This window comes from Gadus chalcogrammus, chromosome 14 (assembly GCF_026213295.1).
Source record: "Gadus chalcogrammus isolate NIFS_2021 chromosome 14, NIFS_Gcha_1.0, whole genome shotgun sequence".
Lineage (NCBI taxonomy): Eukaryota > Metazoa > Chordata > Actinopteri > Gadiformes > Gadidae > Gadus > Gadus chalcogrammus.
Genome location: NC_079425.1, coordinates 9,287,766 through 9,308,536, shown reverse-complemented (window position 1 = coordinate 9,308,536; position 20,771 = coordinate 9,287,766). Strand labels below are relative to the sequence as shown.

At 41.2% G+C, this 20,771-nt stretch overlaps 1 protein-coding gene across 2 annotated transcripts in view; it reads right to left on the bottom strand.

The window, feature by feature from the left end:
- The window catches only part of zfhx3b (zinc finger homeobox 3b), a 149,477-nt gene extending 133,805 nt beyond the window's left edge, over positions 1-15,672 (bottom strand). The window contains exon 1 of one of the 2 annotated variants that reach the window (XM_056607510.1): positions 15,391-15,672. The gene's annotated coding sequence lies outside the window, so the exon portion shown is untranslated. Of the gene's footprint in view, positions 1-3,983; positions 4,358-15,390 lie in introns of those variants that run through there. The other variant, XM_056607509.1, reaches the window with a different exon arrangement.
- Positions 15,673-20,771: the final 5,099 nt, after the last annotated feature.

Sequence of the window (20,771 nt, the reverse complement as noted above, 5' to 3'; positions counted from 1 at the left end):
CACACACACACACACACACACACACACACACACACACACACACACACACACACACACACACACACACACACACACACACACACACACACACACTGTTCAGTCAATAACTTGTCCCTGCACTTTCGTCCATACGATAGATCTGTACACTAGCGGACACCGGACCACCAGTCACAACAAGACCCCAGGTTGAACACACACACACACGCTCCCCACACACACACTCACACCTGCACACACACACACACACACACACACACACACACACACACACACACACACACACACACACACACACACACACACACACACACACACACACACACACACACACACAAACACACACACACACACACACACACCCTATGCCGCAAATGGGAATGTAGATCCATTCACTCATTAACATTCTCATCACTGCATTTCCTTTAACAATAATAATAATTCTGATAATAATTCTAATAATTAAAATAATAATACAACAATAATAATAATATCAACAACAGACATTTGTGAATTGTATTGTATTACACTAAATAAAACATCCAAAGTGGCATGCTGTTCACCCAAAGATGGCTCTCCCCAGCTAAGATCGTGACTGTCAGTCCTGAGAGTGAAAGTTAAGTAGGGAGATACAGGGAGAAATACATAATAGAGGCTACAGAGAGAAAATGAGAGACCGACACACACAGAGAGAGAGAGAGAGAGAGAGAGAGAGAGAGAGAGAGAGAGAGAGAGAGAGAGAGATGAGAGAGAGAGAGAGAGAGAGAGAGAGAGAGAGAGAGAGAGAGAGAGAGAGAGAGAGAGAGAGAGAGAGAGACTATGAGTGAAAAAGGAGGGGCCTGACAACCAGAGGATCTATCTACCTTGTCTCTCTCACACACACACACACACACACACACACACACACACACACACACACACACACACACACACACACACACACACACACACACACACACACACACACACACACACACACACACAAACACACACACACACACACACACAGATAAATATTGCCACTCTTAAACAGGACTTCAAACAATAAGCAATAGTCTGCATATGACACTTGACTCAAATGTCAATGCAATGCCAAAACAGACAAATAGAAGCATCCAATATCTACATTAGTCCAACCTTGTGAAGCCTGTTAATATTACATCCTCATTCTGCTTACCTATACTGATTATTTTTTAACAATAAAACTGCGAGCATCAATTCATTAGAACAATTGTATTATGTTAAAAAAAACGAAGCATACACTCCACAGATAAAAAAAAAAGATGCATTAACCATAATTTCACCACAAAAATGTATTGCAAATCAACCAATGCTAAAAGCTTCATAAAATATTGCGGAGGCCCGAAAACCTACAAACGATTCGAATCAAGACTGAGATACATATTAAAAAAGGAATACAAAATTGGAATGAAATCATAACTCCAAGAATGGCTAAAGGTCTACTCGCAATAAAAAAAATATGCCGACGGTAGATGCGTTCAAATATGTCTGCTGATTGTAACAAAACAAGGAGAGGGGAGAAAGGAAAGAAATAAGAAAAAAAAAAAGAAAGGGCGATCGAGAAAGGATGAGAGAGATCTCGAGTTTGCGTTATAGTAGGGCTACCTGCGCGTAACGCCGTCCTGACTATTATAGACATGCATAACGGACCGACAAGAGGGAGTTAAGGCGATAGATGCATACAAAAAAGTATCCTATATCTTTTTTTAAATAAGATAATAGGGCATAATAATCCAACAGAGAGTCTCTATGGCCGAGTTATTTAAGAGGCAGATATTGCTCTAGTCGCTCTAGGCAGAGGATCTGGAAGGGGATCTGTTTGTGTGATCTCCTCTCTATAGCCCATGGCTATCTGACCCCCACCACCCCATCCCACTATCAAACCATCTCCCCCTTTTTATCGCGTCTACTATTCCATATGGCGGTGTCTGTATTCGAACTCCTGTCATATCATTCAGGTATCACTAGGCCTATATACTTTGCATGGATCATGCAGGCAATACAATTTACGAAGTGAGTAAAAAGGCTACAGCTTTTTGCATGCATTTCTTCAGGGAAGGGGCTCAAGCAAAATAAAATATCACGGCTGACCCTTAAGTAGGCTATAGTCGAAGCTAGACCGGTAGCTTTCTCCTCTCTGTCCCATCGAGACCAAACTCTTTATGCGTGTGACTCGCTGGTGCACGATTTGAACTCAGCCTTTTAATCTCTCTTTCACTCGCTTCGTGACCCCTGTTCCACTCTTCCTTGCTCTCTGACCCCCCACCCCTTTCTTCCAAACCTCCACATCCTCGACTCGCAGCCCGTCTCAAGGCACGTAAAGCCCAAGACGGTTTTATGCATTGAAGACAAATAGCTCAATCCCGTCCCAAATCAACAATAGTGTTGTGGTTACTTTTGAAAGATATTTCTTTGGGCGATAGGGCCTATAGCCTATATGCGCATCTGCATCGAGGGAGCAAGTATATTGTCATGTTTTGTCATTTTAACCAAGTATTCTCGTGTGTGTGTGTGTGTGTGTGTGTGTGTGTGTGTGTGTGTGTGTGTGTGTGTGTGTGTGTGTGTGTGTGTGTGTGTGTGTGTGTGTGTGTGTGTGTGTGTATAATATATATATAGACACAACTCGTTTTTTAACTATATTTCAACACGGCCTATTTGGCACCATGTATCGTTTTTCGCGTCGCTATTATTGGCGAAAGGATACAAGTGTAGGTCTGGTTCAGTCCATGTATCCTAACTATACAGCAGGTCATGTTGACTTGGCGCACGCAAATAACCCAAGACGTGGTTATACGCTCGTAATAGTCTATGCTTTTGAATCCATCGTGTCTGTTTTCCAGATCAGAAACATTCATTCCGGTCCGTAAGCGGGGAAAACGACGCGAGAAAAAAGTGTTCTCGCGTCTAAGGGGTCACACCATAACCAGATCTCCGGGCTTTGCAGAGCCGTAGCCGCCGCCGCTCGGCGTCGGGCTCTGCCGGATCCGAGGTCTAGCTGATCCGCTCTTGACAAGGAGACTCCGCAACAAACAGCACACCGCACTCACACAGACCACCACGCACACACGCACACACGCATACACGCACACACGCATGCCGATCGATTCGAATGTGACTCGGCCAGGGCATGAACAAGAATCGACTCAAACATCGAACCTCAAAGAAACTAACGTGCCACACAAAAACGAAAGAAAAGGGGTTGCCAAAGTGGGGGGGAAAGAGGACTAGTAGCCGAAGTAGATCTAGTCCTAGGGCGGATGGATTGTAGCCTACGTTTTAGACTCGTGTCGGTGGGAGAAAATGTGTTCTTTCAAAAAAATGGAGTTACACAAGTCGACGAAAAGCATGAAAACCCTGGACGTGGCGAGTGTCCTGATGTGTCAACACGTTAAAGCGGACGGTGTACCCCCTATATCTTTCCCCCGGACGCACTCACACGGACCCCCAAGGCTGGACTATAGGAGCTCCTCTCCGGGCATCGCTCCTGTGCAAGCTGCCGCCCAGACCCAACGTCTGCTGCCTAGCAAAACCATTTTCACAAGCATTCGTGTTCTAGATTAGGTCTTTCTTTCTTTCTTCTTTCAGCCCTCAAATGCCTTTTTCCCCCGACCCCCGGCGTAATGCACATATGTGGTTTAAAGCCAGCGATGTCTAGCGGTCAACAGTCTGCAGTGGATCGCTGTCTATTTTTCTTCCGTTGACGAGGAGAACCGGGGGGACGAACGCAGATGTAAACACAGGTAACGATACGGATAAGAGAAAAAGAGCGAATAAACCAAGCTGCTTTGTACGGAGAGAACTTGTGATCGACAGTATAGGCTATTTGTAAGAATATAGGAATAGCGACAGCCCCGCTAGGTGAAAGCTGTACGAGCAGTGGGAATAGAGACTCACAGAAAGAGAAGTGGAAAGAACAGACCGTGAAAACAGAAAGAAAAGAAACAAAACGCAAAGTTGAAACTTACAATTTCTCGCTGCCGTTTGGTGATCTTCGCTTTTTAATCCAGTATTGAGTCGATTTAGCTAAAGATCCCATGGAGACAGTCCCCCTTTTTTGGTCAGTTTGCGCTTAGGATGGCAAAAGAAAGATCATTGTTGTCGCCGAGTGTAAAAACGGAGCAGTCGGCTATTAGTTGTAAAGGCAATATACAAAATAATTCGGATGCAAAGCAGGCGATGAGTCTTGTGTTAGAGGGAGCGAGGAAGAGGTGAAAGTGAGATCTGATGATTGAAAAGAAAAAAACTCTTTGGATCTTTATTCCTGCTAATTAGTTTCCTGCAAAAAAATGGCTGTGATTAATTCAGTGCGCATGTGCTTCATTACACAGGCACGGAGGGAAGGGCTAATTAGCCGCCTTCTGGATCAATAAGATCCAGCAGAGGAGAGAGGGAGGGAGGGAGGGAGGGAGGAAGGGAGCCACAGAGAGGAGGGAGGGAGGGATGGATAGATAGATACAAGTAGGAAAAAAGACTAAAGTAATGATCAGGAATTTAGAAAAATATGGAATTAAAGAACAGCGCAAAGTAAGAGTTTGATGATAGGGAGAAAGACGGGGAAAAGTTAACACTATAGCCGCGGAGAGATCCACTCACTATCGCTGGTTTTTCCCCTCTTCTTCAATCTTTCTCGTTTTTTTTTCTTCGAAATGTTCTGAACAAGTATATAGTGGATTCAAAACGACGCACGGTATATACGTTTTTATAAGAGGGGGAAAGAAACCAACCCGTTTGTGTATTTTGTATATCTTGTTGAACGGCTGATAAGGCACGGGTCGGAATAAAGAGTGTAAATGTGATGGCTGCTTCGGCAAAAGGTGTTTTCATTTGTAGAAGAATATTATTATTGACTATATGGGCATATCGTGTGTAGAGCGGGGAGCGTTCGACGATGCAGACTCCTGTTTAGGTAGGCCTATGCTGCCAAACTCTTATTGTTGAAACACATCAGTAACACAACTAGATAGTTTACCCACAACTTAAAGGCTTCCTTGTTTTAAAAGTGGAGACAATGGACTGTGGGACGGAGAAGGAAGCAAAGGTGACTGCGATGGTAGGAAACTTTGTAGTTGTGGTGATCGTTCTTGTTATAAACTGGTTATAGTGATGGTTGGTTGTAGAGCATCCCGAGTGTTTTCTTATTGACTTCATACTAAATGATGCGTTCAGGTAACCTATAGCGCTACTATTCTGGATATTCTTTAGTGGGCTATTATACTATGTCCTATAGAATGATATCAGACTCCTACACACGCATTATTTAACTTGAACTGTCTTGTTGTAAGCTATAGCAAACACCGCAAAAGGGGATCAAAAGACGAAATGACATTGAAAAACCAACAAATATGCAAGAATAACGCAAAGAGCCATTCCCATCAACATGCAGAAACCAACATACGACGTTGTTTAACTCGTCCATCATTTAACCAAGATGTTTTTAAACCCTTTTTACCCTGAATAACAAACACATAATAAGTCAAATATACAATTAAATGAAAAAAGGCAGGGCGTATCGTTTCCCAGGCGGAGACTTAACTATTGCATGATCTTAAAGTTACACGTAAACAAACACATTTAACGTAACAATATGTATTTTCTTATCGTTTCAAAACATGAGCATTCTCCCGAACGTTAACTTGCCTAAACCATTGAAATAGTATACAATACGAAAACTCCTGAATGCAATCCAAGTTCAACTCAATACATGGCCTGCTTATTTAAGAATATGTTGTATGTTATGTAGGCCTATATTTACATATGCGTAGGCTCATATAGGTACTTCATTATTACATATAATATTTAGCTCTAGCCTTTTGGACATTTACAAAATATAAAAGTCTTACGGTATGACAAGCATTGTCATAGGTCTAAGGAGAACGGAATATCATTCCATAGGTGGCACAAACCAGTGGTCGCAACGCCAAACGTGTGCACACTCCGTTGACTTCCACTGACAAATGTAGAACACCTAGATTGACAGCATGCGACATGAATGCGTTTGTCTTTATATCAATTATTGCACATGGACTACTTTGCATGTTTTATTTTAATGATATAGGCTACAAGGCATATGAAAGGTAATTTCTATGCATTTCAAATGTGTGTTTTTTCCCTGCAGATATTGATGTGCTATTATAAAGTTTTTCATGTTGTATTTGATTTTGGTTAATTTTTGTCTCGATTGTTTGTAGAATTTTAAAAACGATTTTCCCTCTATCTCTGAAAAAATACGCCCTTTAAGCGTTTTGCTTCATAACGGATATCATCATGTCATTAATTGTCTTCGAAATTAAAAGATACAAAAATAAAATTAACCTTTGAGTCCCCCTGTGTTCTTTGTGATGATAATTATATTGTTGATTCTGTAAGACATGGACAATCCCTCGCTTTCAGTGTGCTCACTTTCTTGACCAAAGAGCTAACTATAAGTGCCTGTTCAACTAGATAAAAATCCTCTGCCGTTTTTTATCACGTTACATTCAATGTTGAAGTTATATTAATGAAATGCACTTGGAAATAATATGTCCTTTTTGTTCTCCACAGTTTTTTTTTCATCGGTGCGCCATGAAGTATAGGAATAACACGTTTCAACACAATTGGAGCCTACTTCTTTTTACTTATTGACATAATTTATGGTTGAATGATCATTTAAATACAATTAAAAATAATAATAATATTTACTGGCCTATTTCTGCAGATCTAGTGAACCCCAAGCAACAAATATCGAAAACAATATCAAACGTAAAATATGTTATCAGAAGGCATAATCTCTCTCTATCATTATTGTCTGTCAGTCTGTCTAGCCCCCTCTCTCCTCTATATCTCTGTCGCTGTACCTCTCTGTCTGTCTCTCTGTCTGTCTCTCTCTCTCTCTCTCTCTCTCTCTCTCTCTCTCTCTCTCTCTCTCTCTCTCTCTCTCTCTCTCTCTCTCTCTCTCTCTCTCTCTCTCTCTCTCTCTCTCTCTCTCTCTCTCTCTCGCTCTCTCTCGCTCTCTCGCTCTTTATTTCTCTCTCTCTGTGATAATAGATATACCAGTATGTAATAGCGTTGCGAGCACCTGATGGACATAAACCATGGTATAGATAGGTTTTTGGCCATGAGGATCTGCCCGGGCTGGAGCAAGCCACGCGGATGAGGGAACATGCACGGCTCCATCCAACATGCGAGCATTAAGCAATCTGAGAAGCTGGCAAAAATGGAGAGCCAGCACTGTTGGCACGTTTTATAAGGGGGTATAGAAGATAGCACAAAAAGGACGTGACAAATCGGCTGCCAGGGGACCATAAAGAACAAATACAATTGTATTCGTAGAAGAGCCGCCTTCCAAGTAGTCAGTCTAAAGACTATAAACAATGAGGACCCTAGGTTAGCAAATTATGCATAAACCGCATGGAACCCGTCCGAACTACAAGATCCCGTGTATAAGCTATCAAAAGAGGACTCCAGACGTATGGGCCTTGTAGCAGTAAGGCCACACAATACTGAAAGGGTAAGGGGGGAAACTGACTGGTCTCCAGCTTTTGTATTTACTAGCATTCAATTGCGCCTCTCTGCGGGAAGGATAACTGTCCACGTGCCAAGCTCAATAGGCATACGCCGATGAGTGGCATTGCAAATTCAACACAACCTGTAGCTATGACAGCCCGTGAATATGACAAAGAAACGCAGAATGGCTTAAAATGCAAAATGTTCCCTCTATTTGGGTGCATAAAAGCAATTGACCATCACAGAATTGCAAGGAACAAAACATCCTTTTCAGCCAGAGTGCAGGGCCAGTAATCTGTTGTAAGTCCGTGACAGGAGCCACGCTAACTTCTATTTGTTAACCTATATTCTAAAATATTATTTATTTTCATATTAAACCGCTCTCTCTCCATCTCCGTCTTTCGTTCGACACACGCATGTGCGCGCGCGCGTGTCTGTGCTTGTGTGCGTGCGCGCGCATGTGACATGTCATGTGCTCGTGCTATTCCAATGACACAAACGATTTAAGAAGAATGAGTACGGACGTATATAAAAAAACTAGAATAGAGAGAATCATGTTGTTTACGTGTGGCTGTTGCTATCATTCGTGTCTTACAATGTCGTTACGTAGAATGTTTACGGTGGCAAAACACAGGCTTCTTGTATGTTGGCCGTAACGTATAGGCCTACCATTTATTGTATATGATTGTTTCAAAAGCTTAAAAGTCGAGAAAAAATACAACCTACAGGGGATTGTGAAATATTGGACGACTTATTGGTGTCTGTTCCAATACAACCGGAGTATCAAATCGCAAAATATATATCAGTTTGCTTGTTTGAGTAGGGTTTCTGTGTAAAGGCTGGTGGTGACCGGCTGTGTGTGTGTGTGTGTGTGTGTGTGTGTGTGTGTGTGTGTGTGTGTGTGTGTGTGTGTGTGTGTGTGTGTGTGTGTGTGTGTGTGTGTGTGTGTGTGTGTGTGTGTGTGTGTGTGTGTGTGCTCTCAGGGTGGATAGGGCAGCGGAGCCAGGTGCAATGGCAGCGCCCTCTTATGTTCAGTCTGACCATAGGGATCAAGGAGCGCGTGCACCCTCTGCGTAAACGCAACGCATCCTCGCATGCTTTTCATCGCGCAAGTCTACTAGCTGATAAAAGTCCTTCATTTGGATGTATACATTTGCATGCCAAAGAACAATTGCAAGAAGTAAACCAAAATAACGAACCGATCAGACATATATATATATATATATATATATATATATATATATATATATATATATAAAGAAAAAAAGACACATATGCTAGAAAGATAGATATGAATAAATAAATGATAGATTGACATATATAGGTCTATATATACTAACAATAATTGTTGAAATAAATATAGATCATACATATATACAATATATCAATCGAGTCAAATTCCTATTAACATATGCATAGGGTATTTATTTTGCTTATCTATGTTGCAAGACTGCTATTCGTTAGAAGCCTAGGATACATACTTTGTGAGGTCGTTTCATCAGTAGCATACCAAAATGCTACAGCCTGGCTAGAAATACTGCAAGAGTTACAATCATTATTCGTGATTATTTTTTTGTAACGCTGGACTTTCTGCTCTTAGGCCGAATAAAACGTTTGTAATTTTATTTTCTAGTACATTTTTATTGGGTATGCAAATATTGGTATTGAAATATTCTAAAGAATAGTCCATCAGAAATTGTATTTACTTTGCTTTCTGATATGGATATATTTGCATAGTCATTCCCCTGTAAACTTAAATTATATTAATCTGATGGTTTGCAATGCTCATCTCTTTGTATAGTAAATACAATTAAATGTTCGTTGGAGATTTCGTTTAAAAAGGTGTTTATTTTGCATGTGCTTACGTTTCTTTAGCCATAGCCTATTGTTAATAAAAAACAATCGTCGTGAACCACACGTGTTTTGACATACAATATATGAGGATGCTCATAGGTAAATCGTTTTTAACGAAACATGGATTGCTTTGAGAGAATTAGACATCACGAACAAGTTGATAGGCAGGAGAAACACTGAACATCTATCTGCTTGCAGGGTGCAGAGGGAGTGGGGCCATGGTGTTCTGCCACCGATTTGGCTGTTCAAAGAGATCGGAACCTGTTAAAATATTCCTAACGGCCGTCTGGTCAGTCTCACTTATTTACATGAGAAAAAGAGGACACATCACCAAATATGTTTCCCATTTAACCCTCACACACTTCATTGTGCAAATGTATAATTTAAATTAAATGGTCTAAACACTTTCGTGTAAAGTAAAATAACATAATCATTAACGTGATATTTGTAATCGATATGTAGGCCTAGCCAATTCATTTAGGCTAATGTTAACCACACATATATAGCCTAACGTGGATTTTTATATTGTAGCATACGTCAAGAACGCGCGGGTCTGGTGTGTGTGTGTGTGTGTGTGTGTGTGTGTGTGTGTGTGTGTGTGTGTGTGTGTGTGTGTGTGTGTGTGTGTGTGTGTGTGTGTGTGTGTGTGTGTGTGTGTGTGTGTGTGTGTGTGTGTGTGGGGGGCGGGGGGTTGTGTGTTTGTACGGTGTGTGCGTGTGTGTGTGTGTGTGTGTGTGTGTGTGTGTGTGTGTGTGTGTGTGTGTGTGTGTGTGTGTGTGTGTGTGTGTGTGTGTGTGTTTGCGTGTGTCCATGCGCGTGGGGATGTGTGTGTTGTGTTGAAGCAAGAGAGAAGGTGGTAAGGTTATAATTCATTATGTGGCCAAATTGATATCCAAAACGTCTCTGTTAATCGCGATTTTCCAAAAAAATAAATATGATAAAATAGCATTAATGCATCGATTATGCAAACATAATAAAAAGCTAGGGCATTGATAGTCCAAACGAATCGTTTACCTGCGATTTATAAACACCTTAAGCACACATCGCCCCATTCACGACCAGGCAATACGTGCTAATTATAACATCTGCATTTGACATATGTATAATAAAAATAAAAAAACATACAAATCATCCAATATCATATAGGAAATATACTATGGTTTATAGCGCTTTACCTAGGAGTTTGTCAACATGTATACACAATGCATCGGTGTATTTCGCAAAGAAGCGTGCGGTCCTATTAAGTAGGCCTACAAATGCAACATATTTGAAGTTGCCTGTACAACCTTCACGAAACCACCGGCACCACACAGCATCATCTCGTGGCCTCGAACGACGCATAGTTCAGCTCGGAGGGACACACAGGCCTACAGTATAATGGAGAGCTGCTGTCTCGTGGCTGAGGTGAAAGACAGGGGTGGCTTTTGAGGTTTTACCGTCTCTCGAATCGAAAAGGGGGGGGGGGGGGGGGTGCACACACCGTGCGCTTTTGCAACGACTAAAACAGAAGGACCCCCAAAATCAGAGCCATATGACCACTTCAGGCATCAATGCAACAAAAAGCTCGGACGATTGAACCAGAATGGAAAAAGGGACTCCTGTGTTGCTATACGATGGCAAAGCTATACACTTTCGTGCACGATGCACTTGCTCTTGAATAACACTGACCTACAAAATGTGTGTTTTCTACAACACGATGCCTCGGAGAAGCCTCCGATAGTAAGGCTACGTGATGAGAGTTGACAGGTGGAAGCGGACAGAGAAGGGCAGCCAGCATCTCGGATGATAGCCAAGGGTCAAACTCCAAATCCTCCACCGCGTCTCTCGATGCCTCAGAATTATTTATGTACGCGACATAAATCAGTCCACAAACACAATGTGTACACATTCTTTTTTTAAATGGAAAAAAAGATAACCATCCAACATTGCAAGAAGACTAAAGCGACGAAAAACCAACAGTAATCTAAGAATCACTCCGGACAAATAAATGAGCCTATTCATAAGAATTGACGTAGGCTTAAGGTCAAAAGTAACCTTTGATTGATTAGAGTTATTCACAAGGAATATGGAACACAGCCCTATGCAATCTTATTATCTTTAATAGGCCTATTTGATATGTTATTCATAATTTATTTCGCAGAAGATATCCCCTCTTTTCAGATGACTGTGAAATAAAAAGAAGGGGGCGGGTGTCATAGGTGTTAACCTATAGGTCCACTCCCCAAAAATGGGTAAGTTAACAACCCGTGTACTTAAGTACTACTGGGGCCATTAAAACAGGTGATTAGTAGGCCTGGACCCATTCACTGGTTAAATGTGGGCTCATAAAATCAATTAATGGTGAAAGTGTTTAGCGTTTGCATGACAGAAATAAGCCAACTGCGGGGATGGATTTAGTGCAATCTTAAAGCAGGAGCACCAAAGTCATGCACATACCGATGCTTTATTATAGGCTAAACGTTGTGTGGTCATTTTCTAAAGGTGTAAATAACACATGTTGCTATTGAATAAAATATGATGCTTCGTCGTTGCATGCCTGTAACTTGATGATGACTTAGTTGAAGTGCAAATCATTACCTGTAATGTTCCTATTACTAGTAATAGTGGAGCATTATACAGAAATAATAAATGTGTAATATTGGCCAAACATGGACATAATTTCAATATACAAATGATAATAGTGATGATGAACCATGCATGCAACTGGTTTGAATTATTCCTGGGAGTCATATATCTTGTAATAATAAGTAATAATGAATAAATGCCAGAGTTCAGATCATATACAGCAGTGAGTCATATTTTTTATATTGAGGAATGTATGGAAGAGTGACTGCTTTCCCTGCATCACCTTGATAACTCTCATAGCAAATCATATCATGTAAATTAAAAAAAAAAGTGAAATGTAAGTGGTACATGACGAAAAAACCTTCCAAACTGTTTGAAGAATTATTCAGATTTTTGCCTGCAAGGTAAGATGTGCTTTTTTAGAAAAGTAAAATTATGAATTTATAAATTTCATGTTCCGTTTACTTGGGGTCATGCTAGATTTGAATGCTATTAAATAATGTTTAATGCAATGAATGTCAGATAATTACAAATATACATATTAAGGTATAGCGGACATTTCATTTGCAGTCAAAGCTACTACTGGATATGCCAACAATTCCCTAAGTCAAAGCTATAAAACACACCATATAACTTGTCACTGTAATCACCTTAAAAACATGGGCAATATATAAATGGTCTGTCTATGATGAAATATTTCTTTACATTGTTAGCAGAAGCTTTTTCCTGTATCTGGACCATGACCTGCATATTCTCAGTTCAATTTCAAGCCATGCCAATTTAAGGGCTGAAGGCCTGTAAAACCGACACCATCTAAGTCATGAATACAATTACATTTTCTTTTTGTAGAATATGTATGCATGTATGTTTGTGTGTTTGCGTGTGTGTGTGTGTGTGTTTATCTGTATGTGTGTGTGTGTGTGTGTGTGTGTGTGTGTGTGTGTGTGTGTGTGTGTGTGTGTGTGTGTGTGTGTGTGTGTGTGTGTGTGTGAGTGTGAATGTGTGTGTGTGTGTGTGTGGGTGTGTGGTGTGTTTGTTTGTGTGCGTGTGTGTGTGTGTGTGTGTGTGTGTGTGTGTGTGTGTGTGTGTGTGTGTGTGTGTGTGTGTGTGTGTGTGTGTGTGTGTGTGTGTGTGTGTGTGTGCGTGTGGTTGTGTGTGTGTGTGTGTGTGTGTGTGAGTATGTTTGTGTGTTTCAATGAAGACGCACACCATTTCCTGGCTACACAGTTTAAAATAAATAAAAGTACTGCACTCAATGTGGTTATGTGAATCTACTTGAATTATATCAAGTTACGGTAACACTTTTGGTACACATATCACTGAAAAGGCTAATTGTCCAGCCTCAATTAGGCATTACTTAGATTACTTCAGTTATATATATTTTGCAAAGATCAACACAAAATGTGCTTTCAAAGAGCAAAACAATAGTATGTTAAACCACATGCATCGGTAGGGAGGTGTGCGTCGTGACATTTACCACATGCAACTAGGAGACCACTGTCTCTCTGATTCAGAGAGGTGTATAGCACAGCAATGATACAGTCAAATATTGATCGTAACCGGTCACGTCGTGTACTTTCAATACTTGGAACATTCACAAGAGATATAATGCATCTCACACACCACTATGACATGCACATTGTCTACATTTTGCCTTGCGTTTATAATATGTGCCAAAAAAAGAGAAAGGTCGGGGCTGGAGGAAATTTCCTTTAACGTATTCTGTTTTGAATTGGAAAGGCTCTGTATGGACCCTGCTGTCCAATTACATGTATCTCTCATGTATGAAATCATGCATGTCTTTTTTTGGGGGGGGGGGCATTGGGGCAGGACAAAGGGAGCAATCCTGGGCGCATAAGAGCACCACACAGCCCATATGAAAATAAAAAAGAGGTGGGGGAGGGGGGGGGGTGCAAGGCCCTGGTGCCTTGGGCTATGGGCTACAGTTCCATCTAAACACGCAGACCCGGGATGGAGCCCCCCCCAGATGGTAAGCCTCAGCACCCCTGACTCCTGCTCCCTCACCCTGGCACTAGACTGAGGCAGATGACCCTCTGGGCTTCTTAAAGCATCTATCTTGGAATAGGGCCCTTAATTACATCTACAATGATGCCCATTGTTTTCTTCAGACGCTTTGATGTGTTTTTTTTTGTGTGTTTTTCGATTTTTGGGGATTCTGCAGCTTTGAAAGTAAACCTGGAAGATGGAGGCAACAAACAGGAGGACATGTCTATTAGGTTTATTATTAATCCACTTTGGTTCAGTCTCCTGTTTTAAATGATAGATTGCTGTTGTGTACTTATAATTTGCAGTGACCTACATTATGTGAAATTGCTTTGAACTTGTCAGACAAAGTCCCCCAGCTCTTTAAAGCATTGTGGAGTCAGTGTTCATCGCCAACATTGTGCTTCTCTGCCTGCCATGTTTTCCATTTTATTCGCTTAATTATACAAACACAATGTATCAAACACAATCAGGAGTTATTAGAGAGCACAAGAGACTAGAAAGGGAACATTCAACTGTTTTTCTCTTTTTGCAGGGAATAACTACGGGAGCTAGTTACTCAGCCTTTGTAACCAGGGTTTTGGGATTTCCAAAAAGAACAATAATCATTTTTTAAATCCAATCAATTTCCTTCATTCGTTCATTATTTCCTAATCAAAAGGTCTGCCATAATCTGGTAAACCTAAGATTCGACTGAGGCTAACATCAAACTATTTTCCCTTCCATTTGAGGCCATGTGAAAATGAAAATGGGATTTGTCAATTCAAAAATAATTGAGTAATTTGAAACTTTTCAGAAATAGAGAAAGCATGATATTGTTAATAGTATCTATGGTCGGATTTAATGTTTGGGTAAGTTAACTTTTCATGAAACTTGAATATCATGGACTATTCACAAAAGATACACCAATCAGTATACGTGTAACCATAAGTACTTTGTGACCACTCACATAATACTTTCATGCACATTAACAAAGCACACTTTTAATAGATTATCTGATGCAACTGAAATTGCCTTGCTTTCTTTTAATTCTGGGTATAATTGGTATACAATTTTGTGATATGTGCATGTGCACACTCACCATCAGATCTCTTTCGGAGTTCATGGTGGAAAAAACAATCAATATGTGTATCGAAGATACGTGGTCAAACCAAGGGAAGGGGATAACACTTGCCAACACTTTTACTGTGGCCTGATGATGGCTGAACATGCAAGGGAAACTCTTATATCAACCGACCAGCGGTCATATATTCACTGCCTCTCATTTGATGGCAACCCACCTGTGAACAGAGCATGAAAGGAGGCCATTTATCAGCCGGCAATCCCTTCCACGAAAGCTCAGAGGGGGAGCAGACCGTGTGTGGTGGGACTGCGGAGACCAGGGGACAGACACACTTCAAAGACCCAAAGGAGCCAAAGGCCTTGAGGCCCTAGACAGCAGGAGCAAGAGAGACTTCACAGCCTTACCTGATGGGGTTTTTGGTTTGAGTTTCCACCACACGGAAGCTTCTCCGACTGTGTTGTCTTTGTGAGTGTCTGTTTGATGTCGGCGGGTAGAAAGGTCACACCCTCTCGGTCACAGCAGGTTAGCAGAAGCAATGGTGGATGGTCAGTTGCTATTGCTAACGTTCCCACTTTCTGCCTTGTGTTTAGCCAGAAAGCGTCCAAGAAGGATGTAAAGCTGTTTTTTTTTTTCGGGTGACAGGGGCACCTCGAGAAGTTTTGGTGATGTGCTCCTAGAATTCCAGGTATTTCCAGGGTATTCCAAAGCAATAGGGTGGGGGGTTTAGGGACTTCTAGGTCACAGAAGAGGCTGATCGATTTGTGGAGGGCCCAAACACCTGGAACAAAAGAAAAGACAACCACCATAAGAAATGTGTTTAGAACTTGATTCACCAATGTGCGGAATAATGTAATGGGTGAAAATAATATGAATAATTTATGGTCTTTTTTAATCTATAAATATAATAATCTAGAATTATAGATTTGATACGATTTTTTTGCAACCTCAATTATCTTCTATAGCACTTTGCTCTTTAGTCTTATTCAATGTTTTTATTTTCTTTGTGTAGTCATTAAGCACAAAATGGACGTCGATCATGATGGAAAACCAGCACTATATGACATATGCTTGGAGATTAATATATTTTTTGTTTTTAGAGCCAACATAATTAATCTATAATTATTTGTACTAGTGCAAGAAAGCATCCTGTGATTTCCAGATTACATTAAACAGTAAATGGATTGCGGTTCTCATACCACTGAAGGCTTTTAAAATGAGAAATGAAAGAGATTTCCGGAGAAACGTAATTTTCTTGTAACCAGAACAAGACATATTCCTGTAATATCATACATAATTGCCTGTTCTGCAGTGGATCTCGTGTACACAACAACAAAGGCTAACAGACAACACACACATTTATTGGGATTATTCGGAACATTGTAAAAAGGAAAAATACCAAAAGAACTACTCAACATGTTTGCAAAGCTGGTTTCTGTTTTGTAAATGCTTTCAGTAGTTCCAAAGTTAGACAGTATTTTTGGCTCCTTTAGGGAATGAAGAGTGAGGCAGATGATAAGTGAATAGTCCCAAGCTTACTTCATTTGGCAACATTATAGGGCTGTTATTCCCTCTGTGGTTAGGCGTGACTTAAATACCTTATTTAATTGTTCCCATGAGGTTCTAACTGTAATGTTGACACAGAGCTCTGGGGAGTAATACTTCGAAATGAATCGAAGAAGCTATCGGAAAAACCAAAGCTTATTTCTAGTTCCTTTGTCACCCGTGTGAATGAGTAACTTCATAGAAAGAGTCGGTGAGAGAGCTACAGGAACACAGACAAACATCATACAAATGTTGGAAGTAGAAGGAATAAATGAATAGACACCATCTATCATAGTCATAACGATTGTGTCCTTATTCAACGCACATTCTGTAAAGAAAAACGCTCCTTATTGATATTATCCCTTAAAAGTACCCATAATAAGATCAAATGTAGTGTATTGATCCCATGGGGAAAGCCAAGCATCACACTAGTATAATTAACTCAGCACGTGTTAATTAACAGCGTGCTAATTATGCCACTGTTTCATTCTTGATAGTACGCCAATACAGCAGCAAGTGAACTAAGTAGCCTGTGAAGTATTGAAGTCTCTATCCAGTCCCCCCCCCCCCCCCCCCCCACACTCGTTCTGTCCAAAGCCATGACTTCCTGTTGTGTCAGGGCGACCTGTGGGAGTGTGCGTGTTGGATCAATAAGCCCACCCACAGCACGGCCGCGGGCCATCCCTGACCAGAGCTATTGATTAGGCCGGGCTCAGCTGCCAATAGCAATGTGCTGGATGTGACACACGCACACACGCACACACACACACACACACACACACACACACACACACACACACACACACGAGCACACGGCAGCGGAGGAATCCGTATTGCCAATGGCAGCCCCACAGCACACTGCAGATAAAAGTCAATTCCACTTAACCAAATCACTGACAACTAAATAGTTAGCGCACATGAAGGCATGCCCAGAGTCTCTGATGGCAGGGTCTGTCTCGGCTGGAGGGATTCCCTCAGCGGCTGACCTGTGTGTAAGAGGCCACAGGAGCAACACTGTGACATGAGGCACGGGCCTTTGTGCACGCAGCAGGACCTGAGCGTGTCAGAGGGTTGGACTTTCGTGTAGCCTCATTCATCGTACGTTGCACATGTGTAGCTGACAGGGAAAGCCAGCAAACTATATCCAAGATGGCTAGATTTAGCTACTACTTAGAATACAATATAGATATAAACATGTACTGAGTTATTTTGTTCCAAAGGTAGGAGGCAGTCTTGGTTTGGTTTCCACCTGTTTGTTTGGAGGGGATGCTGTGCAGTAAGTAGTAGGTCCCTTCAGATCCATCTTGCTCCCAGTTCCGAGCTCCCAGTACTAGAGTACTTTACATGTGGCTTCACCAGGCCATGCTCCTGTTCCTAGTTAATTCCTTAGTCCAGCAGTGCCCTCCACAGTGTATCCAGCACCTCTCTATGGCTCCATATCTCTCAGAGGTAATTGCTGACTGACAGAGAGGCAATGGCAACCACTTCATTATCGGACAGTCGTGCTGACTGGACACTGGCCCCTCGCCCCTAGAGGTCACTCCGGCTAGACTGACCTGATCTGCCTCTGTCCTTCGAGGTCACTCACCCAGAATGTATCGGGAGTGGACGGAAGGCGCCGTGGCGGGTGCCATACTGCGAGCTCACGACAGACGGCTCGCATTAGGTATTGATTGCGGTGAGTCTACTTAAGTTAAGATGGCGCTAATCTTCCAATATGGGGGTCTCAGGGGCAAAGGCCAAAGTGGAAAGTTAAGTATGAGAAGTAACAGGATCGATGGATGAGGACAAGTGGATAGCAGTCTATGACAACTGGGAACCAATCATAGAATGCAAAGAATATTGTACATGGATTAGAAAAACCTATTTCCAAAAAAATAAAAAAAGGAAAAGGGGAAATAAGGTCATACAAACTAGGGTCTGTATGAACAATGAACAAGAGATCAACACAAACTTTGTATTTTCCTGCCATTAAAATGAACAATGGCTACATCGCTAGAACCGTATCATTATGTTTGTGTGTGTTTGTCCCTGTGTGTGTGTGGGTGTGTGGGTGTGTATGTGTGCAAGTGTGCGCGCTATCATGTGCTTGTGTAAGACCCTTTATGTACATACTTAAGCATCCCCCCTGCTTGTTAGATGTTGTCACTCAAATGCTGCTCACAGCCACATATCTAGAAAGACATGCATGCATTTCAAAATACACTTTATTATTCTTTGTTCCTTTTAATCAAATAACTATGTGAAGAAATAACCCGGTTTAAAAAAAAATTGATGAACAGCAGCGATTGCATCTTTAAATAATAAATGATCTTCGTGGCTCTTACAGACGGGAATATAACTGAAAGTAATTGAAGACAACACTGTCCTATACGAGCCCTATGCGAACGGTGCTGATTCCGAAATCCCTCATAACTTCAAACGTTCAGTCATAAAGAATGGATAATCCCTAAAAGAAAGTCATGCCTCTGTTTACAATTTCCTTCTAATTATGGGTACAGAATGGGGTCTACCTTTGTTAAAGTTGATGCGTGTTTGTTAGACTTCCAGGGAAACTGTACCACTGGCAAATTAGGAGCGGAATACAAAACGAAACAAACAATAACATTCTAATACGATCAGCAGTCGAGGAATAAATATTTCACAGTCTGTCTACATTTTGACACACTCACAGAACAAGGGCTTTTTAAACAACCCATTTTCAAATACAGGTCTTTATGCAGTAACCTTAAACTCCTGCATTAATTCGCAAAAACATAGCAGAGATAGTCACCTCATAGCTGTATTGGGAATGTGTCCTCAATTTGTTCAGACTTATAAGAATACTTTCGTTTCATTACGTCGACTTCATGTTGTCAGTAATGGGTTGAAAACTGTTAAAAAATTATCAAAGGTAACAAATGCCCAAGGTAAAGCCAACTCGCAAGGTGCAAGAGGAAGACAAAGAAGACAGAGGAAAACTGCAAAGTTGGATGGTAGCTGGCTTCTATCTTTTTTTATAACGGCTCTATCCTTATTCTGTGTGTATAGAGCAGGACCCACGTTGAGCAATACAAGACCAAGTTGAACAAAGGGCGGCAAGAGTGTCTGGTATTGTGTCCTTGTTTTTCAGTGTTTGGCCAGGCCGGCAGAGTGGTACATGTAGAGAAGGATGAAGCATTGCTCCCAGAGACAGGAGCATGTGTGTGTTAATCAGTGGACATAACAACACTTCACAACATGAACACACAGTCCAGCTGATGCCATAAAATGATTAGTGCAGATTAGAAGAGGGTAGATAATCATCCCATTACAGTACGTTCAAAGAAAACTTTAATCATATCTGTTGATTGGACCTTGCAGAGAAGATAATAAATAGTTTTCTCCATTGAATGGACATTACGATTATTTCTTTAAGTTCATGAAATAGGGTCGAAAGCCTGGGTGCTGCTGATTTGAGGATTACGATAAGCTGACCTTTCATATTGTGCTCTATGTATAAAGATGAAGTTCTGCAGCCCTCATCACATTAGACCTTATCAATGGTCCAAGGATCTGTTGAAGCCTTTTGAACACCACAATGGCTTTTCAGCCTGGTATACAAGAAGCCTACCCCCTACTGTAGGATTACTTAGCTTCAGCTTGGGTGTGCATTTGTGTGTGTGTGTGTGTGTGTGTGTGTGTGTGTGTGTGTGTGTGTGTGTGTGTGTGTGTGTGTGTGTGTGTGTGTGTGTGTGTGGGTGTGTGTGTGTTTGTGTTTTCAGCTTTCTTTTGCCATTACAATCCATTCCTGTAAATATTCCTTCATGAACCATTAATGTTTGTTTTGGTTTGACTATGGTATATCTTATATATAAATTTGACTTTGTTGTTTGTTATGTCAAATGTTATTTTTCTAAGTGCAACATTTAAAATGATTCATTCTGTTTTCCCAGGGTCCTCACCAAGACAGACACCATAAAAACTGAACCTGTTTGAGAGAAATACTTTCGAGAACGAGCACCTACTTTATTCATTCATTTATTTAAGTTAAAGCGAGGGTATGCAAGTTGTAGAAACCACCAAGAGTAGAATTGATTTTGACCCCACCCCTCTGTTCAGGCCTCCCTCCAAACCAACTCAACCAAAACACATGACTGGCTTGCTATCTCTTGCTATCTAGACTCTGGTCATGTGCAATGAGTGCACGGGCATAATGGGCCTACATAGCTGGGCATGTAGGTAAATTGGTTGGGTAGACAGACAGGTATATCCTCCAACCGTT